Raw genomic sequence first — 23,717 nt, 5'->3', positions numbered from 1 at the left:
TTAAACATTGCTATCTCTTTTGACATGGAAATCCTAAGTGATTTAGTTTAAGACTAAAATTTGTGTTAAGGAAAATCAAATTTGGTAGAGACATTTTATGTATAGTTAAAACTGCTTTTGTTTAATTACTCCTCTTTCTGTTGAAAAGGAACCTTGATATTAGTGGTTCAGAAACACATTTGAGATCTTTGCATTAAGTTGAGTACAGTTTAATTAGACTAGATGAAGTATTATATATATTCAACAAATAATTTGAAGATTGTGCGCCTGAAAAATGGAGAGTAGTTGTTACTGGTTGATACCTTTGAGAAAGCTTCTGAAAGTCATCTCTTCGCTGCTGTATCCTTATCTTTGGGATGGTCTGCTTCGGGATCTCCATTTTAAGAAGCTTCTTAGATTTTTATAGACACTGAAGCTTGAGACCAACTGCTGAAGTCTCTGCTGACAGCTTTAAGATGTAGGCTCTGCCCTTGCAATGGAAGGGATGTTTTTATTTATGGGATAAATAAATGGGATGTATTTATTTATGTTATTTGCTTAAGGCATAAAACTTTAAAAATACTACCAAAATTTACCAAGACAAGAAACTATAGAAGTTATAAAAGTTTTTTTTTTTTTTTGAGGGCCCTTATAAAAGCTAGAAAAAAAGAATGAAGAAGATAAATATATTATTGGAATAGTGCTTTTGTGTTACTTTTTGGTATTTTGACCTTAATTTACTGTAGGACTATTGTTAGCAGATTGAAATGTTCTTGTGAAAACTCTTAAGGCTGTAGAAACCATTTTCTTGAAAATTGGTTTAGTACTGTTGTTTACATTGTGAAATTAGGGCTTTCAATAAGATTTTGGTTTCCATCTATCCTGAATTCTCCCTAGGAGTGCACAACTTCAAAAATAAAGAGGCACAGTCAGCAGAAAAAAGGTGGTCTGAGCATTTATGCATTAAATATGCATGTTAATTAGGAAAAAAATTAGAAAAATATGAAAACAGATGTTACATAAATTATTGCAGTCCCAGGGCAGCAGTAACTTATACACTGACAATAATTTTTATATGTGCATGTGTATGTCTATTTCTAGATTTCTCAATGTTTATGCAATTCCATAGAGAATATCTGGAAGAAAAACTGGTATATCCTTTCAGTGAGACTGTGGTAAATATTCCTCCTGCTTGTGGCTTGCTGAACAAGTCTAGGCATAATACGCACTCTTCTGTGAGCTAAGCATCCCTGCTTCCTGATCTTCCCTGCAGTCCTTCCTTCTTGGTTTCTTTGGTGGTATGTCAGTGAACTCTTTTAATGGACACGTCCTATCTGAACAAGAAAGTGAACCATAATCCCAAGCAGTATAGAACGTGTAAAATTGACTGTAGTGTAAAATAAGTATTTAGGAATAAAACAAATCACAACTTTTGAGGACACTGATTGTAATGTTACTTTTTCTTTGTTTACACTCGTACTTTCAGAAGGAACAGCCATCATTCTCTCAGTAGTGTTGACACAGTAGTATGACAGTCTATACTAAGTTTTACATAAACGTACATTCATCAAATACACATATGTTGGAATAATTGATAGATCCTCAAATGTCTTTAAAGAGACATCCGTAATATAAAAATGGTCTGTATTTTTACAAGAGAAAGATGAGAAATAGAGACATGCTTTGTTTCAGTGGTGCGGCAATTTTTAGTTCAACCATACAGAAAAACCATGTGACTGGTGTGCTGTCCAAGGCGCTGTTGCTGTTATCTGGGTGTTTTCCATTTATAGATTATATAACTTAGAAACATATTGTTTGTAACTTTTCAGATAAGATTGAAAGTTAAAATAAGGAAATGCTCCATCAGAATGTAATAAATCATTCTCTTTATCTAACAAGCAAACAAAACATGAATTATATTCAGTTACAGGAGCATGAAACAGTTTCTGTAAATCTATGTAGCGGTCAATGCTACATTCATTTGTAGTCTTTAGAAATCATACTTTGTTATTTGGTTTTAGTAGCATATGATGTTAAAATGTGTTTTAAGTAATTTCTTTTGATCCCAGAAGTTTCATATATACCTGTTATAATGCTTTTCAATTCCATGGTTTTGATTTATATTTTACTTTTTATTGCCTAAGTATTGTCTTTTTGTGCATATACCGAGTCACCAATAAGCTATAAGCTAATACAGAATGAAATCTAGAAAAGAGTGATCATATTGTTTGATAATTTATTATCCTTTAGAGGTTCTTTACTTTAGATAGATATTTAAGAAATTCTGTGGATATTCTTGAAAATTTTATGTAGAGATGTATCCCTGTCAGATAGGATTTGTGGAAGTGTATTACAGTATATTACTAAAGGTGATAAATGTTTTTCTGTAGGCAAAAAGGCTATGGAAGTTAATTTTTAATTCACAAATAATATTTACTTGCCACACTGATACAACTGTATTCTATTTTTACATTTTACTAGTACTTTGGAATTAGTTTTCAGTGGAGTTTTTTCACATTTGTTTTAAAATGTCAGATTTCCATTTTCTAGCTTATGTAATTTTAATACTTATTATTTTATTATGTATTAGAGTAGTGCATTTCTTATTTGAGCACTTTTGCTTCATGTCAGTGAAATAAAGTGATAAGAGGTGATGTATTTTATATTGAGGTGTTTTAGGGTTTTTTTGGTATTATAATGCTGTGAGTATTATTTTTTTTTTCTTTTAATTTTATTTTATTTTTAAACTTTACATAATTGTATTCGTTTTGCCAAATATCAAAATGAATCCGCCACAGGTATACATGTGTTCCCCATCCTGAACCCTCCTCCCTCCTGCCTCCCCATACCATCCCTCTGGGTCGTCCCAGTGCACCAGCCCCAAGCATCCAGTATTCTGCTTCGAACCTGGACTGGCAACTTGTTTCATACATGATATTTTACATGTTTCAATGCCATTCTCCCAAATCTTCCCACCCTCTCCCTCTCCCTCTCCCACAGAGTCCATAAGACTGTTCTATACATCAGTGTCTCTTTTGCTGTCTCGTACACAGGGTTATTGTTACCATCTTTCTAAATTCCATATATATGCGTTAGTATACTGTATTGGTGTTTTTCTTTCTGGCTTACTTCACTCTGTGTAATAGGCTCCAGTTTCATCCACCTCATTAGAACTGATTCAAATGTATTCTTTTTAATGGCTGAGTAATACTCCATTGTGTATATGTACCACAGCTTTCTTATCCATTCATCTGCTGATGGACATCTAGGTTGCTTCCATGTCCTGGCTATTATAAACAGTGCTGCGATGAACATTGGGGTACACGTGTCTCTTTCCCTTCTGGTTTCCTCAGTGTGTATGCCCGGCAGTGGGATTGCTGGATCATAAGGCAGTTCTGTTTCCAGTTTTTTTAAGGAATCTCCACACTGTTCTCCATAGTGGCTGTACTAGTTTGCATTCCCACCAACAGTGTAAGAGGGTTCCCTTTTCTCCACACCCTCTCTAGCATTTATTACTTGTAGACTTTTGGATCGCAGCCATTCTGACTGGCGTGAAATGATACCTCATAGTGGTTTTGATTTGCATTTCTCTGATAATGAGTGATGTTGAGCATCTTTTCATGTGTTTGTTAGCCATCTGTATGTCTTCTTTGGAGAAATGTCTATTTAATTCTTTGGCCCATTTTTTGATTGGGTCATTTATTTTTCTGGAATTGAGCTGTAGGAGTTGCTTGTATATTCTTGAAATTTGTTGTTTGTCAGTTGCTTCATTTGCTATTATCTTCTCCCATTCTGAAGGCTGTCTTTTCACCTTGCTAATAGTTTCCTTTGATGTGCAGAAGCTTTTAAGGTTAATTAGGTCCCATTTGTTTATTTTTGCTTTTATTTCCAACATTCTGGGAGGTGGGTCATAGAGGATCCTGCTGTGATGTATTGCAGAGAGTGTTTTGCCTATGTTCTCCTCTAGGAGTTTTATAGTTTCTGGTCTTACGTTGAGATCTTTAATCCATTTTGAGTTTATTTTTGTGTATGGTGTTAGAAAGTGTTCTAGTTTCATTCTTTTACAGGTGGTTGACCAGTTTTCCCAGCATCACTTGTTAAAGAGATTGTCTTTAATCCATTGTATGTTCTTGCCTCCTTTGTCAAAGATAAGGTGTCCATATGTGCATGGATTTATCTCTGGGCTTTCTGTTTTCTTCCATTGATCTATATTTCTGTCTTTGTGCCAGTACCATACTGTCTTGATAACTGTGGCTTTGTAGTAGAGCCTGAAGTCAGGTAGGTTGATTCCTCCAGTTCCATTCTTCTTTCTCAAGATCACTTTGGCTATTCGAGATTTTTTGTATTTCCATACAAATTGTGAAATTATTTGTTCTAGCTCTGTGAAGAATACCGTTGGTAGCTTGATAGGGATTGCATTGAATCTATAAATTGTTTTGGGTAGTATACTCATTTTCACTATATTGTTTCTTCCAATCCATGAACATGGTATATTTCTCCATCTGTTAGTGTCCTCTTTGATTTCTTTCACCAGTGTTTTATAGTTTTCTATATATAGGTCTTTAGTTTCTTTAGGTAGATATATTCCTAAGTATTTTATTCTTTCCGTTGCAATGGTGAATGGAATTGTTTCCTTAATTTCTCTTTCTGTTTTCTCATTATTAGTGTATAGGAATGCAAGGGATTTCTGTGTGTTGATTTTATATCCTGCAACTTTACTATAGTCATTGATTAGTTCTAGTAATTTTCTGGTGGAGTCTTTAGGGTTTTCTATGTAGAGGATCATGTCATCTGCAAACAGTGAGAGCTTTACTTCTTCTTTCCCAATTTGGATTCCTTTTATTTCTTTTTCTGCTCTGATTGCTGTGGCCAAAACTTCCAAAACTATGTTGAATAGTAATGGTGAAAGTGGGCACCCTTGTCTTGTTCCTGACTTTAGAGGAAATGCTTTCAATTTTTCACCATTGAGGATAATGTTTGCTGTGGGTTTGTCATATATAGCTTTTATTATGTTGAGGTATGTTCCTTCTATTCCTGCTTTCTGGAGAGTTTTTATCATAAATGGATGTTGAATTTTGTCAAAGGCTTTCTCTGCATCTATTGAGATAATCATATGGTTTTTATTTTTCAATTTGTTAATGTGGTGTATTACATTGATTGATTTGCGGTGAGTATTACAAAGTGAGTTTCTTTCTTCTATTTTAGATGATGGAAAGGGTGATTAATGTATAAGCTAACATTTGTCTCCTAAGAGCCAAAAATATGGCATAAATTTTTTCAGCTTTTTGCATTGATGGCTTTGACTCCTTTGCATAGGGCTAGGCATATTTGAAGCTATTTTATTTATTTATTCTTCTAGGTATTTGCTGTTTATCCTGAAGCTCAGCTGAGGCAGAGCTCAGCTGATCTCTGTTTCTTGACTGTTTACTTCCTATTGGCCAACCAAGATTTTATTGGAGAATTCTGTTGCACAGAGCCTACCATCGTCTGTGGGCCGTAACAGGAGCATGCATTTGCAAGTGTCAGTTAGATTTGTGGATCAATAAAGTTTTCGTGAAAGGTATGTATATGTTAATTTCAAAACGTACGTTTTAAGTTCAGTGCTATTAACATCTGTCTTAGTCTGGCTTCTGTAACAAATATCCCATAGATTGTGTGACTTACAAATCACAGAAATTTATTTTTCACTGTTTTGGAAACTGGGATGTCTAAGATCAAGATGCTAGCAAATTTTGTTTTGGAAACTGGGATGTCTAAGATCAAGATGCTAGCAAATTTTGCATCTGGTGAGGATCCACATGCTGGTTCATAGATGGGCGTCTTCCTGCTGTCTTTACATGGTGGAAGAATAAAAGAGTTCTCTACGGTCTCTGTTTATAAGGGCACCAATCCCATTTATGAGGGCTCCACCCTTAGGACCTAATCACCTCACAGAGAACTCACTCCTATGCCATTACGCTGGGAATTAAGATTTAGTTTTGGGAAATGATAAACGTTCATTTCATAATAATACCCTTATGATAGTTATCATAATCTGTTTTACAGATTTGTGTACAGAAAATGTGTGTTGATGTGTATGTATGTGTATATGCTGTGTGTTCAGTCATGTCCGACTCTTTGTGATCCCATGGACCGTAGCACACCAGGCTCCCCTGTCCATTGAATTCTCCAGTCAAGAATACTGGAATGGGTTGCTATTTCCTTCTCCGTGTATGTGTATACGTGTATGTATGTGTTTATACACTTATACTGAGTTTAGATTGCAGACTCAGTCAGGGAATAATGTTACCCTGTAACATAGAGTTCCTTGACAATTTCTTTCCATTTATCTATTGACCCACCAACTTCCAGTCTTTTCCTTTTCTTCATTGTTTTCCTTCTTTCTTAATTAAACTTGCATTGGGCTTTAAAATATTTTCCCACCAGAATACTTTCAGCCCTTTTCTTATTGAAGACTTTACTTTTTGTATTCTTATCTCTTTTCCTTTTTCTTTACCTTTTTTCTTTCTTTCGTTCCTACCTTCCAACCACCTACCTACATTCTGATGTTCATTAAGTTTGTTGAAGGCGTTGCAAATTTAGAATGATTGAACTTAGAGTTGAAGGTATATCAAATAGGTAGGATTCACATTTTTTTTTTTTAACACAACCCTTAGTAAGAAATAAATTTTGTATTTATGAGACATTTTCCTCAGGCATAAATGCACAAATGAAGCTAACAAAAGTTGGTGAAACAATTCTGCCTTGGCTACCTTGAATGTATACGGTGTTCTATTTTATTACATTTTTTGTTTACTTCATTTAATATATACTGATACCCATAATTACATTTATTTCCCTGTCCAATGATGTATCACTTTTGCAATTTCAAAAAGTCCTACTGTAGATCACTTTATGACTGACTTGTAGGGAAAATAAATGGAATGAGGAAATTTGTTTTCTGTTTCAGTCCAGCAGCTTTTCTGCTGTCTTCTCTGTGCTTCTCATCTCTTTTGATTCAAGTTATCAGATGACTTGGGGAAAGAACTGTGTAACTGCTGAAAAATATTGGAGCACTTATTGGTTCTTTTGCAGTAAGAACACAGATACCAGTGGTCATATTTCAAAGTACAAATGGAAGAAAATCTTTAATAGAATCATTCCTTTATAGTAAGGTGAATTTTTAAAAGTTCTATTTTTTTCATTCTATCTTTGTAAATTGTGCATGCTGATGCTCTCATCATTCTTGCTTTAAAATATTTCAAACTTCTAAGTCCTTTATATCAGCTTAGAATAATATATTTTTTTCCCCCAAAGTGGTCCATTCTGGTGTTCCTTCTGATTTTATTTAACATTTTTATCCTTTTCACAAATTAAAAATGTAATATATATTTTAGAAAGTTTAGTATATACAGAAAAGTAAAAAGAAGATAAAAATTATGCTCAGAGGAAAGTTTATAGCAATAAGCACCTATATTAAGAAAGGAAATCTCAGGGGTGCCCACTATCTTCAATTTTATTCAGCTCAGTTTTGGAGGTCCTAGCCTCAGCAATCAGAGAAGAAAAAGAAATAAAACAAATCCATATTAGAAAGGAAGAAGTAAGACTGTCACTGTTTGCAGGTGACATGATACTATACATAGGAAATCCTAAAGATGCCACCAGAAAACCATTGGAGCTCATCTGTGAATTCAGTAAAATTTCAGGATGCAAAATTGATATATAGAAATCTCTTGCATTTCTATATACCAGCAATGAATTATCAGAGAGAGAGATTGAGGAAACAGTTCCATTTACCATCTCATCAAAAAGAGTGCAATACTTAGGAACAAACCTCAGTAAGGAGATAAAAAACTTGTACTCAGAAAACTGTACGATACCAATGAAAGAAATCGACAGCACAAACAGATGGGAAAATATATTTTTGAATTGGAAGAATTAATGTTGTTAAATTGACTGTTACTACCATTACTAACTGCCAGTAAATTTGGAAAATTCAGCAGTGGCCACAGGACAGGAAAAAGTCAGTTTTCATTCCAATCCCAAAGAAAGGCAATGCCAAAGAATGCTCAAACTACCGCACAATTGCACTCATCTCACAGGCTAGTAATGCTCAAAATTCTCTAAGCCAGGCTTCAGCAATACGTGAACCGTGAACTTCCAGATGTTCAAGCTGGTTTTAGAAAAGGCAGAGGAACCAGAGATCAAATTGCCAACATCCGCTGGATCATCGAAAAAGCAAGAGAGTTCCAGAAAATCATCTATTTCTGCTTTATCGACTATGCCAAAGCCTTTAACTGTGTGGATCACAATAAACTGTGAAAAATTCTTCAAGAGATGGGAATACCAGACCACCTGATCTGCCTCTTGAGAAGCCTATATGCAGGTCAGGAAGCAACAGTTAGAACTGGACATGGAACAACAGACTGGTTCCAAATAGGAAAAGGAGTATGTCAAGGCTGTATACTGTCACCCTGCTTATTTAACTTCTATGCAGAGTACCTCATGAGAAATGCTGGTCTGGAAGAAGCACAAGCTGGAATCAAGTTTGCCGGGAGAAATATCAATAACCTCAGATATGCAGATGACACCACCCTTATGGCAGAAAGTGAAGAAGAACTAAAGAAAAGCCTCTTGATGAAAGTGGAAGTGGAGAGTGAAAAAGTTGGCTTAAAACTCAACATTCAGAAAACTAAGATCATGGCATCTGGTCCCATTACTTCATGGGAAATGGATGGGGAAACAATGGAAACAGTGTCAGACTTTATTTTTTTGGGCTCCAAGATCACTGCAGATTGTGATTGCAGCCATGAAATTAAAAGATCTTACTCCTTGGAAGGAAAGTTATGACCAACCTAGACAGTGTATTAAAAAGCAGAGATATTACTTTGCTAACAAAGGTCTGTCTAGTCAAGGCTATGTTTTTTCCTGTGGTCATGTATGGATGTAAGAGTTGGACTGTCAAGAAAGCTGAGTGCTGAATAATTGGTGCTTTTGAACTGTGGTGTTGGAGAAGACTCTTGAGAATCACTTGGACTGCAAGGAGATCCAACCAGTCCATTCTGAAGGAGATCAACCCTGGGATTTCTGTGGAAGGAATGATGCTAAAGCTGGAAATCCAGTACTTTGGCCACCTTTTGCGAAGAGTTGACTCATTGGAAAAGACACTGCTGCTGGGAGGGATTGGGGGCAGGAGGAAAAGGGGACGACAGAGGATGAGATGGCTGGATGTCATCACCAACTCGATGAACATGAGTTTGAGTGAACTCTGGGAGTTGGTGATAAACAGGAAGGCCTGATGTGCTGTGATTCATGGGGTTGCAAAGAATCGGACCCGACTGAGCCACTGAACTGAACTGACTGACCATTACTAAGGCAATCTCCATATTCAGTGCAATTCCTATCAAGATATCAATGGCATTTTTCACAGAACTAGAATAAATAATTTAAAATTTGGCATGAAAACACCAAAGACCTCAAACAGATAACGCAAATTTGAGATAGAAGAAAAGAGCTGGAGGAATCACATATCCTGATTTCAGACTACTCTACAAAGCTACGATAATTGAAAAAAGATACATATGTCACTGGAACATAATAGAGAGCCCAGAAATAAACCACATGCTTATGGTCAATTAATCTGACAAGGGAGGCACAAATACGCAATGGAGAAAAGACAATCTCTTCAATAAGTAGTGTGGGAACACTGGGCAGATACATGTCAAAGAATGAAATTGCAGTATTCTCTAACACAAGGAAGAAAAATAAAGTAAAAAATAGACTATAAAGTCCTAAATGTAAGACCAGATATTATAAACTCCTAGAATCGGAACACTCTCTGAAATAAATCACAGCAGTAGTTTTTGGATTCATCTCCTAAAGCAAAAAAAAAGAAAAACAACAATACACAAATAGGACCTAATTAAAGTTTCTGTACAGCAAAGGAAGCCATCAATGTAAGAAAAATACAGCATACCGAATGTGAAGAGAGATTTGCAAATGATGTGACCAATAAGGGGTTAATATCCAACATGTGTAATAGTTCATTTAACTCAACATACGAAAAAAGTGATTAAAAAAATGGGCAGATGAACTGAATACATTTTTCAAAAGAGGAAATGCAGGTGACCAGTAGGCACATGAAAAGATGCTCAGCATCACTAATAATCAGGGAAATACAAGTCAAAGCATGTGCGTTTGTTTGAGATAGTACCTCAGTGGTGATACTTCGGTGATGAAATACCACCTCACACTGGTTAGAATGGCTGTCGTCGAAGAGAACACAAATAACAAACGTTGGCGAGGATGTGGAAAGAAAGAAAACCCTTGTACCCTGTTGATTAGAATGGACATATGTGCAACCATTGTGAAAAACAGTTTGGAAGTTTCTCAAAAAATGAAAAAAAAGAACTACCACTTGGTTCAGCAGCCCCACCCCTGGGCACATATTCGGAGAAAATACAGACGCTGTGACAGAGCTGTCTGCGCCCACTGTTGGCAGCAGCACTGTTACGATCGCCAGGCCGTGGAAGTGCCTATGAGCAGATGATTGGAGAAAGAAGATGCTTTGTGTACAAACACACACACTGGGATGCTACTCAGCCATTGGCAAATGATGAGATATTCCATCTGGAGCAACATAGGTGGACGTGGAGGGCATTAGTCTAAGTAAAGTAAGTCAGAGAAAGACAAACACTGTACAATACCACTTACATGTGGAATCTAAAAAATACAACAAATCAATGAATGAAACAAAAAAGAAGCAGTCTTCTAGAGAACCAACTAGTGTTTACCAGCTGGGAGAAGGAAGTGGGGAAAGGCAACAGAAGGGCAGGGGGAAAAAAGGAATATTATAGAAGTATGTGAATCACGTGTGTGAAATTTTTGAAAATTGTAGAACACTATAGAATTTGAAGAATAAAATTTGTAGAACACTATAGAATCAATTTCATTCAATTTAAAAAAAAAACTGCACACAGAGAAGAAAAAGAATAGAAAGCCCAAATAAATCACTCAAATTACATGTCAAGGAACAGAAAAGAACAAACTAAGCACAAAATTAGTTGAATAATGGGAAAAACAAAGAACACAAATAAATAGAAATTAAAATAACAACAGATAATATCAGTGAAACGAAGTTGTTGTTGTTGTTGTTTTTTAAAGATGAAATAGAGAAAACTTAAGCTGGATATACCAAGGTGGGGAAAACAACAGCACTGAAATACAGAAGTTCATAAGAAGCTACTATGAATAATTATTCACCAACAAATTGGACAAATTAGAAGTGGTTAAGTTTCTAGGAAAATGCGACCTATCATATTGAAGAAAGAGAGAATCTGAATAATCTGATAGATTGAATCAGAAAAGTGCTAGCCACGTTCTGGCACAGATGGCTTCACTGATTAATTCTGCCAAACGTTCAAAGTAGAATTAACATCAAACCGTCTCAAACTCTTGCAGAAAATGTAAGAGGAGGGCACATTTCTGTTTTATCAGGTAAGCATTACCCTGAGACCAAAACCAGGCATGGACACTACAAAAAAGTTACCAGCCAATAGCTCTGATGAATGCAGATGCAGAAATCCTCAACAAACTGTATTCAGCCAAATTCAATAGTACATGGAGATTATACAACCGGATCAAGTGGGATTTTTCTGTCTTTGCAGGGATGTAAGTGTGGTTCAGCATCCTGAAATCATTGTGATACACTGCATTAATAAAATGAAGGATGAAAATCATATGATCATCTTAGTAGATGCAGAAGGAGCATTTGACAGAATTCAGCATCCATTCATGGTATAAGCTCTCAAGAAACAGGACATAGTGGCAACTTATTAAACACAGTAAAGACCACATATGAACAACCATAGGTAACATCATACTTAATAGTGAAAAGCTAAAAGCCTTTTTCCTGAGATCAGGTGGACAATAAGAATGCCCAAGCTTCCTGCCTCCCCTGCCTGCCCCGCTACCCCCATCCCCAAGGAGCTGAGTATTCTTTACTTGGGCTGTATATCACAGTTGTTTTTGTAATGAGTAACCATGAGAAAAAGATGGTGTTCCTCATATTAAAGAAACAACCTCACCAATTTTGTTTGACATAATACTGGAAGTTCTAGCCAGAGAAATCAAGAATAAGAAAAAGTATTCAGATCAGAAAGGAATAGAACTTTTTATTGTCAGAGGTATGATATTATATGTTGAAAACACCAGCAGAAAAAATCCTGTTAATAAATTCACTAAAGTTGCAGGATACAAAATCAATATACAAAAATCAGTTGCATTTCTGTACACTAATAGTTATACAGTGGAGGTGATGAGCAGATTCAACAAGTTAGATCTGGTAGACAAGGTGCCTGAAGAGCTATGGATGGATGTTCATGACATTGTACAGGAAGCAGTGACAAAACCATCCCAAAGAAAGAGGAATGCAGTAAGGCAGATGGAGGCTTTACAGATACTAATCGCTGAGTAAAGAAGAGAGATGAAAGGCAGGGCAGAAAGGGAAAGACAGACCCAGCTGAATGCAAAGTTCCAGAGAATAGCAAGCAGAGATAAGAAGGCTTTCTTAAGAAAATGGCGCGAAGAAATAGAGGAAAACAATAGAATGGGAAATACTAGAGATCTCTTCAAGAAAACTAGACATTCCAAAGGAACATTTCATGCAAAGATGGGTACAAAAAAGGATAGAAATGGCAAGGACCTAACAGAAGCAGAAGAGACTAAGAACTGCTGTACAGTCTCACTCATTCCTCATGCTACGAAGGTAATGCCCAAAATATTTCAGTCGAGGTTCCAACAGTATGTGAACTGAGAACTTCCGGATGTACAGGCTGGGTTTAGAAAAGGCAGAGGAACCAGAGATCAATACCCAACATCCACTGTGTCATAGAAGAAAACAAGGGAATTCCAGAAAAACATCTTCTACTGCTTCATTGACTACTTTAAAGCCTTTGACTGTGTGGATCACAACAGACTGTGGAAAATGCTTAAAGAGATTGTAATACCAGACCACCTTACCTGTCTTCTGAGAAACCTGTATGCAGATCAAGCAACATCAGTTAGAACTACCTGGAACAATGAACTGGTTCAAAACTGGGAAAGGAGTATGTTAAAACTGTATGTTGTCACCTTACTTACTTAATATGCACAGTGTATCACGTGAAATGCCAGCCTGGGTAAATCACAAGCTGGAATCAAGGTTGGCAGGAGAAATATCAACAACCTCAAATATTCAGGTGATACCACTCAAATGGCAGAAAGCGAAGAGGAACTGAAGAGCCTCCTGATGAAGATGAGAGAGGAGGGTGAAAAAGCTGGCTTAAAACTCAACATTTAAAAAAATAAGATCATGGCATCTGGTCCCATCACTTCGTGGCAAATAGAAAAAAAGTGGAAACAGTGACATGTTATTTTCTTGGGCTCCAAAATCACTGCTGAAGGTGACTACAGCCGTGAAATTAAAAGATGCTTGCTGCTTGGAAGAAAAGCTATGACAAACCTAGATACTGTATTAAAAAGAGACATCACTTTGCTGACAAAGATCCATCTAGTTAAAGCTGTGTTTTTTTCAACAGTCATGTACATATGTGAAAATTGGACTATAAAAAGCCTGGGTGTTGAAGAATTGATGCTTTTGAACTGTTGGTGTTAAAAAAGACTCTTGAGAGTCCCTTGGACAGCAAGGAGATCAAACCAGTCAATCCTAAAGGGAATCAACCTTGAATATCCATTGGAAAGACTGATGCTGAAGCTGAAGCTCCAATACTTTGGCCACCTGATGTGAAGAACTGACTCTTTGGAAAAGACCCTGATGCTGGGAAAGATTAAGAACATGAGAAGTGGGTGACAGACCATGAGAGATGACATGGTTGGATGGCATCACCAACTCAGTGGACATGAGTTTGTGCAAACTCCTTAGATAGTGAAGCACAGGGAAGCCTGGCATGCTGTGATCCATGGGGTCACAAAGGGCTGGACACAACTTAGGGACTGAAGTACAACAACGGGGAACTATCAGAGAAATTAAGGATAAAGTCCCATTTACAGTTGCATCAAAAAGAATAAAACTCAGGAATAAATTTTACCAAGGAGTTGAAAGATATGGATACTGATGATTATAAGACATTGATGAAATAAGCTGAAGTATACACAAAGAAATGGAAAAATATTCTCTGCAGATGGAAAGGAAGAATTATGTTGCTAAAATGTTCATAGCACCCAGAACAATATAGATTCAGTGAATTCTGCATCTGAAGTCAGCTGGCATTTTTCACAAAGTAGAAAAGCAATCCTAAAGTTTGTATGTATCCACAAAATACCCTAAATAGAGCACTCTTGAGAAAGAACAAAGCTGAAAGCACCACACTTCATGATTTTAAACTTTATTACAAAGATATAATAATCTAAACAGCATGGTATTAGCATAAAAATGGCCATGTAGACTAGTGTAAAAGAAGTGAGAACAGAAATAAAGCCACACTTGGATGGTATATTAAGTTATGACAAAGGAGCATATTGATTGGGCAAAGGATAGTCTGTTCAGTAAATAGTATTGGGGAAATTGGGCAGTCACAGGCAGAGGAATGGCCTCGGCCTCCCATCTTACATGATGTACAGAGTCAACTCCAGATGGACTAAAGACTTGAACACAAACATTTCGCTATAAACCTCATAGAGGCAAATGGGGTAAACTGTTTCACATTGGTCCTGGCAATTTTTAAAAATTAATATAAAAAACAAAGGCAACAAAAGCATGTATCAGCAAGTGGACAGGAGTACATCAAAGTTAACAATCACATGATATATCTTAAGTTTTATTGTATTATGTTAAGGTCAATGGTATATTAGTAGAGTGAAACAAATAATTAATATACAAAAGAAACAAGCTAAAAACCCCTAACCCTACCTTGTATTCATGAACTGATGTAGTATTTGAAAAATATAACATAGTTTTAAAATTTTTAGTTGCATTTAATGGAGGGGAAAAATGACATGAAACTTACATGATTAGTGAACTCGAGACTTGATCCTAAGAGGCTTTAAAATCATAAATATTTGATCCTAACAGCCTTCCAGTATGAAGTAAAATTATGGAAATCTTTAAAGACTGTGGACATATGAAAATAGGAAGGCTGATCTGAGAGTAGAACATCTTTACTGTAGAATGATTGACTGAGGTGACGTTCTCTTTAAGCAGCTTCTCCTCGTTCTGACCTCCTCCCAGTACCTGGTGTCCATCATCAGTTTGTATTTTGTCTCTAAGGATTTATCCATCTTGATTCACTTCAGTGGAGTTGTGTACAGTATGTGGTCTTTAATGTGTGACTTCTTTCACCTGGCAAGCTGTTTTCAGGGTCCATCCGTGTTACAGCTTGTGTCAGCTGTACACCAGTATTTTATGCATTTCCACAGCTGGGTCATAGTCCACTGTATTTATAATATGCTCGGATTCCCTGGTGGTTCAGACGGTAAAGACTCTGCCTACAGTGCAGGAGATTCAGGTGCAGTCCTGGGGTTGGGGAGATCCCCGGGAGAAGGGAGTGGCACCCCACTCCAGGATTCTTCCCTGGAAGATTCCACGGACAGAGGAGCCTCACAGGATTTTCTTCTGCTTTTTGGCTTTTGAGAAAAGTGCCTCAAGAATTTATGTGCACATGTTCTTATCTGAGCTCCTGTTTCCAGTTCTGTTAGGTCTATACCTAGGAGTATAATTGCTTAGTAATGGTGTAATTCTTTATTTATTTTTCTGAGGAATCACCAAATTGCTTAACACAGGGGCTGTCGCATTTTATAGTCCCACCAGCAATGTATGAGGGTTCCAGTTTCTCCACATGTTGTTAACACAGGTTATTTTCCATTTTATTTGAAAATTAGAATATGATACTGATAAATGACTTGCAGCAAAATAACACTGTAGAGAAATGCTTTATCTCCATTATTTCTTATACAGTGATTATACATCAGTTCAGAGTATCTCTTAATTCTGCTTCCTGTCCCGGATTAACTGACCAGTAGAAATTGTTTTCCAGGAGAAACAATTTCTACTGTTCTTCATTTTCTCAAAATCATACTATATTTTGCTTCATATTTATACTGTGGCTCTTTTTTTTTTTTCCCTGCTTGTGGGTATAGTTCTTTGTTTTTACCAGACTTTCTAATTACCATTCCTTCTGCTTAACGCTCAGAGGAAGTCGGTCTGTGCGTCTCCATTCATGGATACCACCACAGTTGTACTTTTAGGCTTTAAAATGTATGATTTTAAATCATAAAATAAATTTTTTTGTAAGGTTACCTACTCTCTTGCTGAAGAAATAACATCACTTAACCTAGACCTTCTCTTTTAGTGTGGACCAGAATTTCCTTGGCCTTTTGTTGAAGTATTGTCCTCAGATTTCTTTTCATTATATTCCTGGGTTAGTACTCATGTTTGTTGTGTCCTATTATTACAATTGAAACAAATCTTCATAAAGTTAAATGATAAAAGATAAATTTTCTGAATTATGCATATTAGAAACTGGGGTTTTTTGTTTGGTTCTCACATTTGATTGACAATTTTGCTGGGTATACGTTTCTAGATATAAAATAATTTTCCTCAGAACTTTGAAGACTTTGCTCAGTTTGTTTCTAACATCCATTATTCTTCCTGAAGATTTGAACCCAGTCTACTCATTGAAAAGTTTTCTAAGAGATATCACAGTGAAAATGAAATAGGGAAAAATTGTTAATGATTTTGCTTTTTAGAGTAGAGAGGTTGATAAGAAGTAAGACAATGAAAACATGCAGCTGGTTAGGTAGTGGGGCTGTGAAGGAAAACAGAGCCAGAAGAGGAGGATAGAGAGTTAATGTTACAGGGAGACTGGTGTAGATCACATGGACGGTCAGGGACGCCTCCCCTGGAAGGTGACAATGGAGTCACTGAAAGCTAACACTTCAGTACAGGTGAGGAGGTAAGCAGTGCAGGCAGAGCTGCGCGGGCTCTGATGGAGGAGTGTTACTGATGTGTCCAAGAATCAACCGAGTGGTCAGCGCGACTGCAGCAACTTGAAAGTCCAGTTCTGTTCAGTTGCTCAGTTGTGTCCGAATCTTTGCAACCCCATGAACTGCAGCACGCCAGGCCTCCCTGTCCATCACCAACTCCCAGAGCTTACTCAGACTCATGTCCATTGAGTCAGTGATGCCATCCAGCCATCTCATCCTCTGTCGTCCCTTTCTCCTCCTGCCTTCAGTCAGAGTCTTTTCCAGTGAGTCAGCTCTTCACATCCAGTGGCCAAAGTATTGGAGTTTCAGCTTCAGCATCAGTCCTTTCAGTGAACACCCAGGACTGATCTCCTTTAGGATGGACTGGTTGGATCTCCTTGCAGAGATCCAAGGGGCTCTCAAGAGTCTTCTCCAACACCACAGTTCAAAAGCATCAATTCTTCAGTGCTCAGCTTTCTTTATGGTCCAACTCTCACATCCATACATGACTTCTGGAAAAACCATAGCCTTGACTAGATGGACCTTTGTTGGCAAAGTAATGTCTCTGCTTTTTAATATGCTGTGGAGGTTTGTAATAACTTTTCTTCCAAGGAGCAGTTCAGTTCAGTTCAGTTTCTCCATCATGTCCGACTCTTTGTGACCCCATGGACTACAGCACGCCAGGCCTCCCAGTCCATCACCAACTCCTCGAGCTTACTCAAACTCATGTCCATTGAGTCGGTGATGCCATCCAACCATCTCATCCTCTGTCGTCCCCTTCTCCTCCCACCTTCAATCTTTCCCAACATCAGGGTCTTTTCAAATGAGTCAGTTCTTCATATCAGGTGGCCAAAGTATTGAAGTTTCTGCATCAGTCCTTCAGTGAATATTCAGGACTTATTTCCTTTAGGATGGCAAGTGTCTTTTAATTTTATGGCTGCAGTCACCATCTGCAGTGATTTTGGAGCTCCCCAAAACTAAATCTGTCAATGTTTCCATTATTTCCCCATCTGTTTGCCATGAATTGATGGGACCGGATGCCATGATCTTAGTTTTCTGAATGTTGCCTAGTAGGGATCAAAGGAGAGCAGTGACTGGGAGTCTAGGCCTTTAGAGATATGTACTTGGCTTTTATACTGAATGAGATTGGAAGCTATTGGAAAGTAAGTATCAACATCTGATTTATAGTTTAAAGGAATTATATGCTTCCAGGTTGAGAAGCAGCTGTAACGGGAGCAGGGGCAGAAGCAGAGGGTCCATGTAGAAGGTTGAAAGTGAGAGAGCATTGTGGCTTGAACAACAGGACTTATCGATTGATTGGATTTGAGTTATGGCTTTTGAGATTTGAGATATGAAGAATGGCTTCAATTGTGTCTTTGGTCTGAATAAGAGTTTTATTTAATGATAAAGGGGGAGGTTATAAGAGAAGCATAGTTGGGGGAGGAGGTCAGGTGATTGGTTCTGGAAATGCTAAGTTGAAGAAGTTTATTATACATTCAAGTGGAAAGGTCAAGGAGACAGATCCTGTCCCAGAGTTCAGGGGAAAGATGGAAAAAAAAAAAAAAAACAAACCAAAAAAAACCCTAAAAGTCATCAGCTGTAGATGGTATCTTTAAAAGTCTAATATTGATGCAATCTGGTAGATACAGCTAGAGACGGTTGAAGGCCTCCACTTTGGGGCACTTTAAATGAAGCTGTTGGAGGAAAGGAATTAGTGCAGGAGGCAGGGAAGAAAACCAGTTAGGTAAGAGGAAGACAGTGGCTTTCAGAGTATCTGACAGCCAAGGAAGCCAAGTGATACAAATGTATCAAGGAAGTGGAGTGATTGTCCTTGACAAACGGTGCTGAGGTGTGGTCACATGTGAACTGTGAATTGATTGTTGGAGTCATCAGTGGGAGGACAATGGTGACTTTGAGAAGGGCAGTTTCAGTGGAGGACAGAAGTCTTACTGGAGTGGGTTCAAAGTGTAGTGGTTTTAAATACAAGGTGGCGTGGGGTCAATGTGGAGTGGGGTCAAGGTGGATGGAGTAGATTCAGGGTTGACTTGGAGGAGAAGCATGAGTGGCGGCTTAAGAGGGATGCTGATCAAGAGAGGATGTTTTATTTTAGAAGAAGAGAAGCAGCATGCATCAGTATTGAGAATGCCCTAGAGAGGAATGAACTGGTGATACAGGAAATAGTAGAGAATTGCTGAAGCGAGGTACACGTGTGGAAGAGATGAGCCTTCGATAGGCACGTGGGTGGTTTATCCTCAGTAACAGGTAGGAAGGAGGCATACACAGCACAGATCCGTCTGTGAAAGTCTTTGTTCGAGCTTTGTGTTGCTTCTGGATGGTCACGCACCACAAGCATCACGGCTCGTCCTGGCTGCCTCCCACTTCTGGCTAGTCACACACCAGAAGCATCGTGGCTCGCCAGGGCTAGCTGCCTTAGACGTCTCCTTTTCAGCTTACACCTTTGTGGTTTTTATTTTGGCAATGTAAATCAATGGTCGTTTCCAGTTTAGGAATTTTGTGTCTTAAAAATATTATATTACTGTAAGAAAGACATACAACACGGATTTATGAGTGATTCACGTCTTGAGACTTTTGAAAATTCTCAAATGTGTAGATATTTCTGGAGTATGTTCCAGAAAACTACCAGTTACATTAAGATCAGAAGCGGAACTGCTTTCTCACACCAGCCATAGGCCACTTGTGGTTCAAATTCACTTACCAGGAAGATGATAAGTTACTTCATGTTCTGGATTGCTTAAACACAGGTGAAATCATGAATGCAAACATCTATGAATGTCAGGAGTCTGTTGTGTTCCTTATATCTCTTCCAGTCACCTCAGCCCAGGTCAAGAAATACTGGATACAGTGATAGCTTTAGAGTTCCAGCATTTTTTTCTTGGTAAAATGTGATCTCTGGGATCACTCTCCTTTGTTTCTGAAATAGAATAATGTTGCTCTTCCTACTCATTCTTTTTTTTAAAGTTAACATTCATGTTTGTTTATTCGGCACTGGGGCTTAGGCGTGTGGGGTCTAGTTCTCTGACAGGGATCAGATCCACAGCCCCTGCTCTGGGAGCTTGGATTCTTCACCACTGAACTCCCAGAAAGTCCTGTCTTCCTCCTCATTCTTGCTCAAGAGCCCGGTTCTTAAGAGCAGTGCTACTTCCGCTCTGGCTGTAGGACCTGCTCGTGCTGTCTTGGGACGTGATTCCCGCGGCTCGTTTGCTGTTCTCCAGTGCGGTGGAGCTTTCGTTAGGAAGGGTAACGGGTGGGAAGGGCAGCAGAGTTATAGCTGGCCCTTAAGTAAGGCAGGTTGGAACTGCATGGGTCCACCTGCACATGGATGTTTTTCAATAGAAATTAGTAAATAGCAGTACACAGTCCGTGATTGGTTGAACTCTCAGATGCCTACAATATTGGATATAGACAGCCAGCTGTAAGTTATACTCAGATTAACCCCTGAATTATTCAAGGGTCAATTGCAATTGTGAGACCAAAAAACTGACTAGCCTTGTGCTTGCTTTTCCTCACAGTACCTTTAGTGACTCCCTCTTGGGTTTAAATAACTAATTTCTATTCTTTACTGACCCTACCTTTTCCAAAAACCTGGAACAGTCCCTTGGCCATTCGACCGGAAGACCCTGTGCGTGGTCTCTCCTTTATATGCACACGTCTGCTTGTCTTCCTCGGGCGTGTGCGCTGAGGCTCGGTGTGTCTGGTTTACCTTCGGTGTACTTGGTTCTCTGTGGGAGCACTGGCTACTACAGAAGTACTGATTAGAGATAAGGGGACTTCAGCTTCTGACAGCTTTATTCTGGTTCCTTCTGAAGGCAGAGTTTATCTTATTGCATTTCCCTTTAAGCAAAAATGCAAGTTCATGCTCATTTTTCATTGGTACGTGCCCACACTGTATCCTGGCCTGACACGTGACATTAAGTGTTATTTGTGCTGTGTCCACCCAGTGCTCCATGGCTAATGCCTCTGAGGAGGGTCTTCAGGGAGCGCTCCTTTCTGTGGTGTGTCACAGACTGCTCCGCTGTCTTCCTGGCTGAGTCCCTGTTAAATGACTTTATTATTTAACGCTGTTTCCCTTGTCGTCTCCTTCCTTGGGTATCTCATGTGCATTTCTCCGGTAGGCTGCCATTTTGTTGTCTATGACTTTGCTTCTCTGTTCCGGTTGTTGACTTAAGCCGGCTGCAGTGACTTTCCCATTATAAGTACAGGTTTGTTTTTTAAAAATCCCAGCTATCTCATTCTGACACACTTGTGTTCCTTTGCAAACGATTAGTGAAGGCCATTCCCCAACCTCCAAGTCTGTCCTAATAGTTTTTCTAGGTTAAGCAAAACAATTATTGTCTCTCTGAGGTTTTATGTTAGTGGCATATTTTGAGTAACACTTAAGGATGGTTTTTCTTCAGTATTTGCATTGCATTAAAAAATTTTAAGTGAAGAAGTTCGGGAGTGTCAGGAAAAGGTGAAAGGACAACGCTCTATTCATAAACTCTGAAGTGTCATCAGCTTTTGGAGTAGCTGCTGCTGCTGCTGCGGCTGCTAAGTCGCTTCAGTCGTGTCCGACTGTGTGCGATCCCATAGACAGCAGGCCACCAGGCTCCCCCATCCCCGGGGTTCTCCAGGCAAGAACACTGGAGTGAGTTGCCATTTCCTTCTCCAGTGCATGAAAGTGAAAAGTGAAAGTGAAGTTGCTCAGTCAAGTCTGACTTAGCGACCCCATGGATTGCATGCAGCCTACCAGGCTTCTCCGTCCATGGGATTTTCCAGGCAAGAGTACTGGAGTGGGGTGCCATTGCCTTCACCGATAAAGTCTTACAAAGACTAAAAATATTTTTGTTAGTACTATTGGAACTAAAATGAAATAATTTTATCCACATAATTGTCCTTCAGCTGTAGCTGTCAGGAATAAAATTTCTTGAAATAAGTAGTCATTTTTCCATTTGAAATAACCATTTAAAAATATTTTTCATCTGATAACATGTATTTTAGTTTTTATAAAGAGCACAGAGAAATTGAACTGGTTATGTAACTGAGGAGGTTATCATTTCAAGTTTAGTAGTATGTTTGATATTATTAGGCTGAGGATATTTTATAATTAAAAAATAGGTTTATTATTGCTTTTGTAAGTACATGTGCTTTTGTTATATCTTATGTGCTAATCTAATTTCTTGTTGAAGTCACTGATTAAAAGGGAATTGTGAACCAGTGAGGTTCTGAAACCTTGACGTGATTTTAATCTGATAACAAATGGGTTTAAGTTCATGTACTTTCAGTTGTTGGCAACAAATCTAAACCTGTATTTTTTGGATTTATGAGGATAAGTCCTGCTTTGGCAATCTTGTAGATCCTCAGGAGAATAGTTAAACAGTGATTAATCATTGTTTCTTCACTGAGTGTGCAGAAAAGAATGGAAAAGCTGCATTTCACACTTCTGAAGCAATTAATCCCCATGATCTTAGCCAGGTTTGTCTTGTAGATAAGTCGGGATACAAAACGCTACCTAATTTATCAATGTATGCATGCCATAAAGTATAAAACACACAATTTATTTCATATCATTTATAGTCAAATGTAAAAAAAGAGTGACTTTGCCATATCCAAGAGTGTTTCCTACATTACCTTCATATAAGCTAAGTACCAGAGATTACAATGGGATTCCTGTTTATTGTGCACATCTGGTGCAGTCACTATGCATTTTCTCATTCACTTGCTGGCATTTTTAGTGATTGTGGCATAAATCACCTTGCTAATCAGAAACATAAGTGACGGGAAGTCATCTCCTTTTTTTGAACAATGGGAAAAAACATATGGCTTCTTCGACAGGACTTGGCTGTTATACTATTTATGTGGCATTATATTCTGTATTTAGAATTTCATATTAATTGCATGGTTTGATTGAAGGCGTTGAACACCCAGGGCTTGTGGTCAAAGTATTTATTTTGTATCCATTTTCATAACAAGTAAACAAAATAGGGTAAAATTACATGCTTTGTATTAATTTTATTTTTAATAAAAGCTACTTTGTGAACAGTTTTAAGATTAAGACAAATTGAAGAAAATATATATATTTGAAAATATGTGACTGTTTCTATAGATGCATAGATATAGTAATTACAAGTTCGTTTTTAATTACACCTATTTCAAATCACCACACAGAGTAAAAAATTACTGTCCTTTAAATACTAAACCATCATTGACAGTAGTTTGCTTTTCTGCAAGTACTGTTATTTCAGGATGGGTTGCATTTTATGATTAACTGCTGTTCATTAGAACATACACTGTATACACTACAGCTCAAAATGCATAGCTGGAAGGAGTTTACGCATGCACTGCTGACTTTAAAGTAGACGCCCTCAGTGAATTTGGTGCTGTTTGTTGCAGAATGCTTCCTCAAGATTCGGAGGTTTTCCTGTTTCCCTCAGTAGGTAACTTAATTCTCAAAAGGCGTTGAATACAAGGGCCTTTCACACTAACCTGACTTTATAATACTTTACCTTTCTACCCCTTCTCAGCATCCTTTTTCTTACTGGTGGGTGGCAGGAGAAGACTTATTTTGAATGTGTGAATTTCAAAGGATATTTTATTTGTTGAGAACTTTAAAGTCTTTTAAAGGTGGTTTTCCATGTTAGATTTGCCTATAAATTAGTGAGGTCAGTTTTTAAATAAGTGTATCAGAGCCTGTTTATTTAAATGTGTGTTATTCTCTTTGAAATAGTCCCCTTGGGAAGATAGGTACATGATTCATTAATCCAAGTATTTTAGCAATACCTCTTTTCAAAATCAGTGGAATT

The 23,717-nt window shown here is 37.8% G+C and overlaps 1 protein-coding gene across 12 annotated transcripts in view; it reads left to right on the top strand.

The window, feature by feature from the left end:
* The window catches only part of TBC1D5 (TBC1 domain family member 5), a 590,389-nt gene that overhangs the window by 146,745 nt on the left and 419,927 nt on the right, over positions 1–23,717 (top strand). For 4 of the 12 annotated variants that reach the window (XM_055570009.1, XM_055570007.1, XM_055570008.1 and 1 more), the window contains one exon: positions 5,339–5,539. The exons of the other annotated variants lie outside the window; for them this stretch is intronic. The gene's annotated coding sequence lies outside the window, so the exon portion shown is untranslated. The remainder of the gene's footprint in view (positions 1–5,338; positions 5,540–23,717) is intronic. 12 annotated transcript variants of the gene reach the window in all.

Source organism: Bubalus kerabau, chromosome 2, assembly GCF_029407905.1.
Source record: "Bubalus kerabau isolate K-KA32 ecotype Philippines breed swamp buffalo chromosome 2, PCC_UOA_SB_1v2, whole genome shotgun sequence".
NCBI lineage: Eukaryota > Metazoa > Chordata > Mammalia > Artiodactyla > Bovidae > Bubalus > Bubalus kerabau.
Note: the sequence above shows the minus strand (reverse complement) of the source record. Positions and strands in the feature narration are given on the sequence as shown.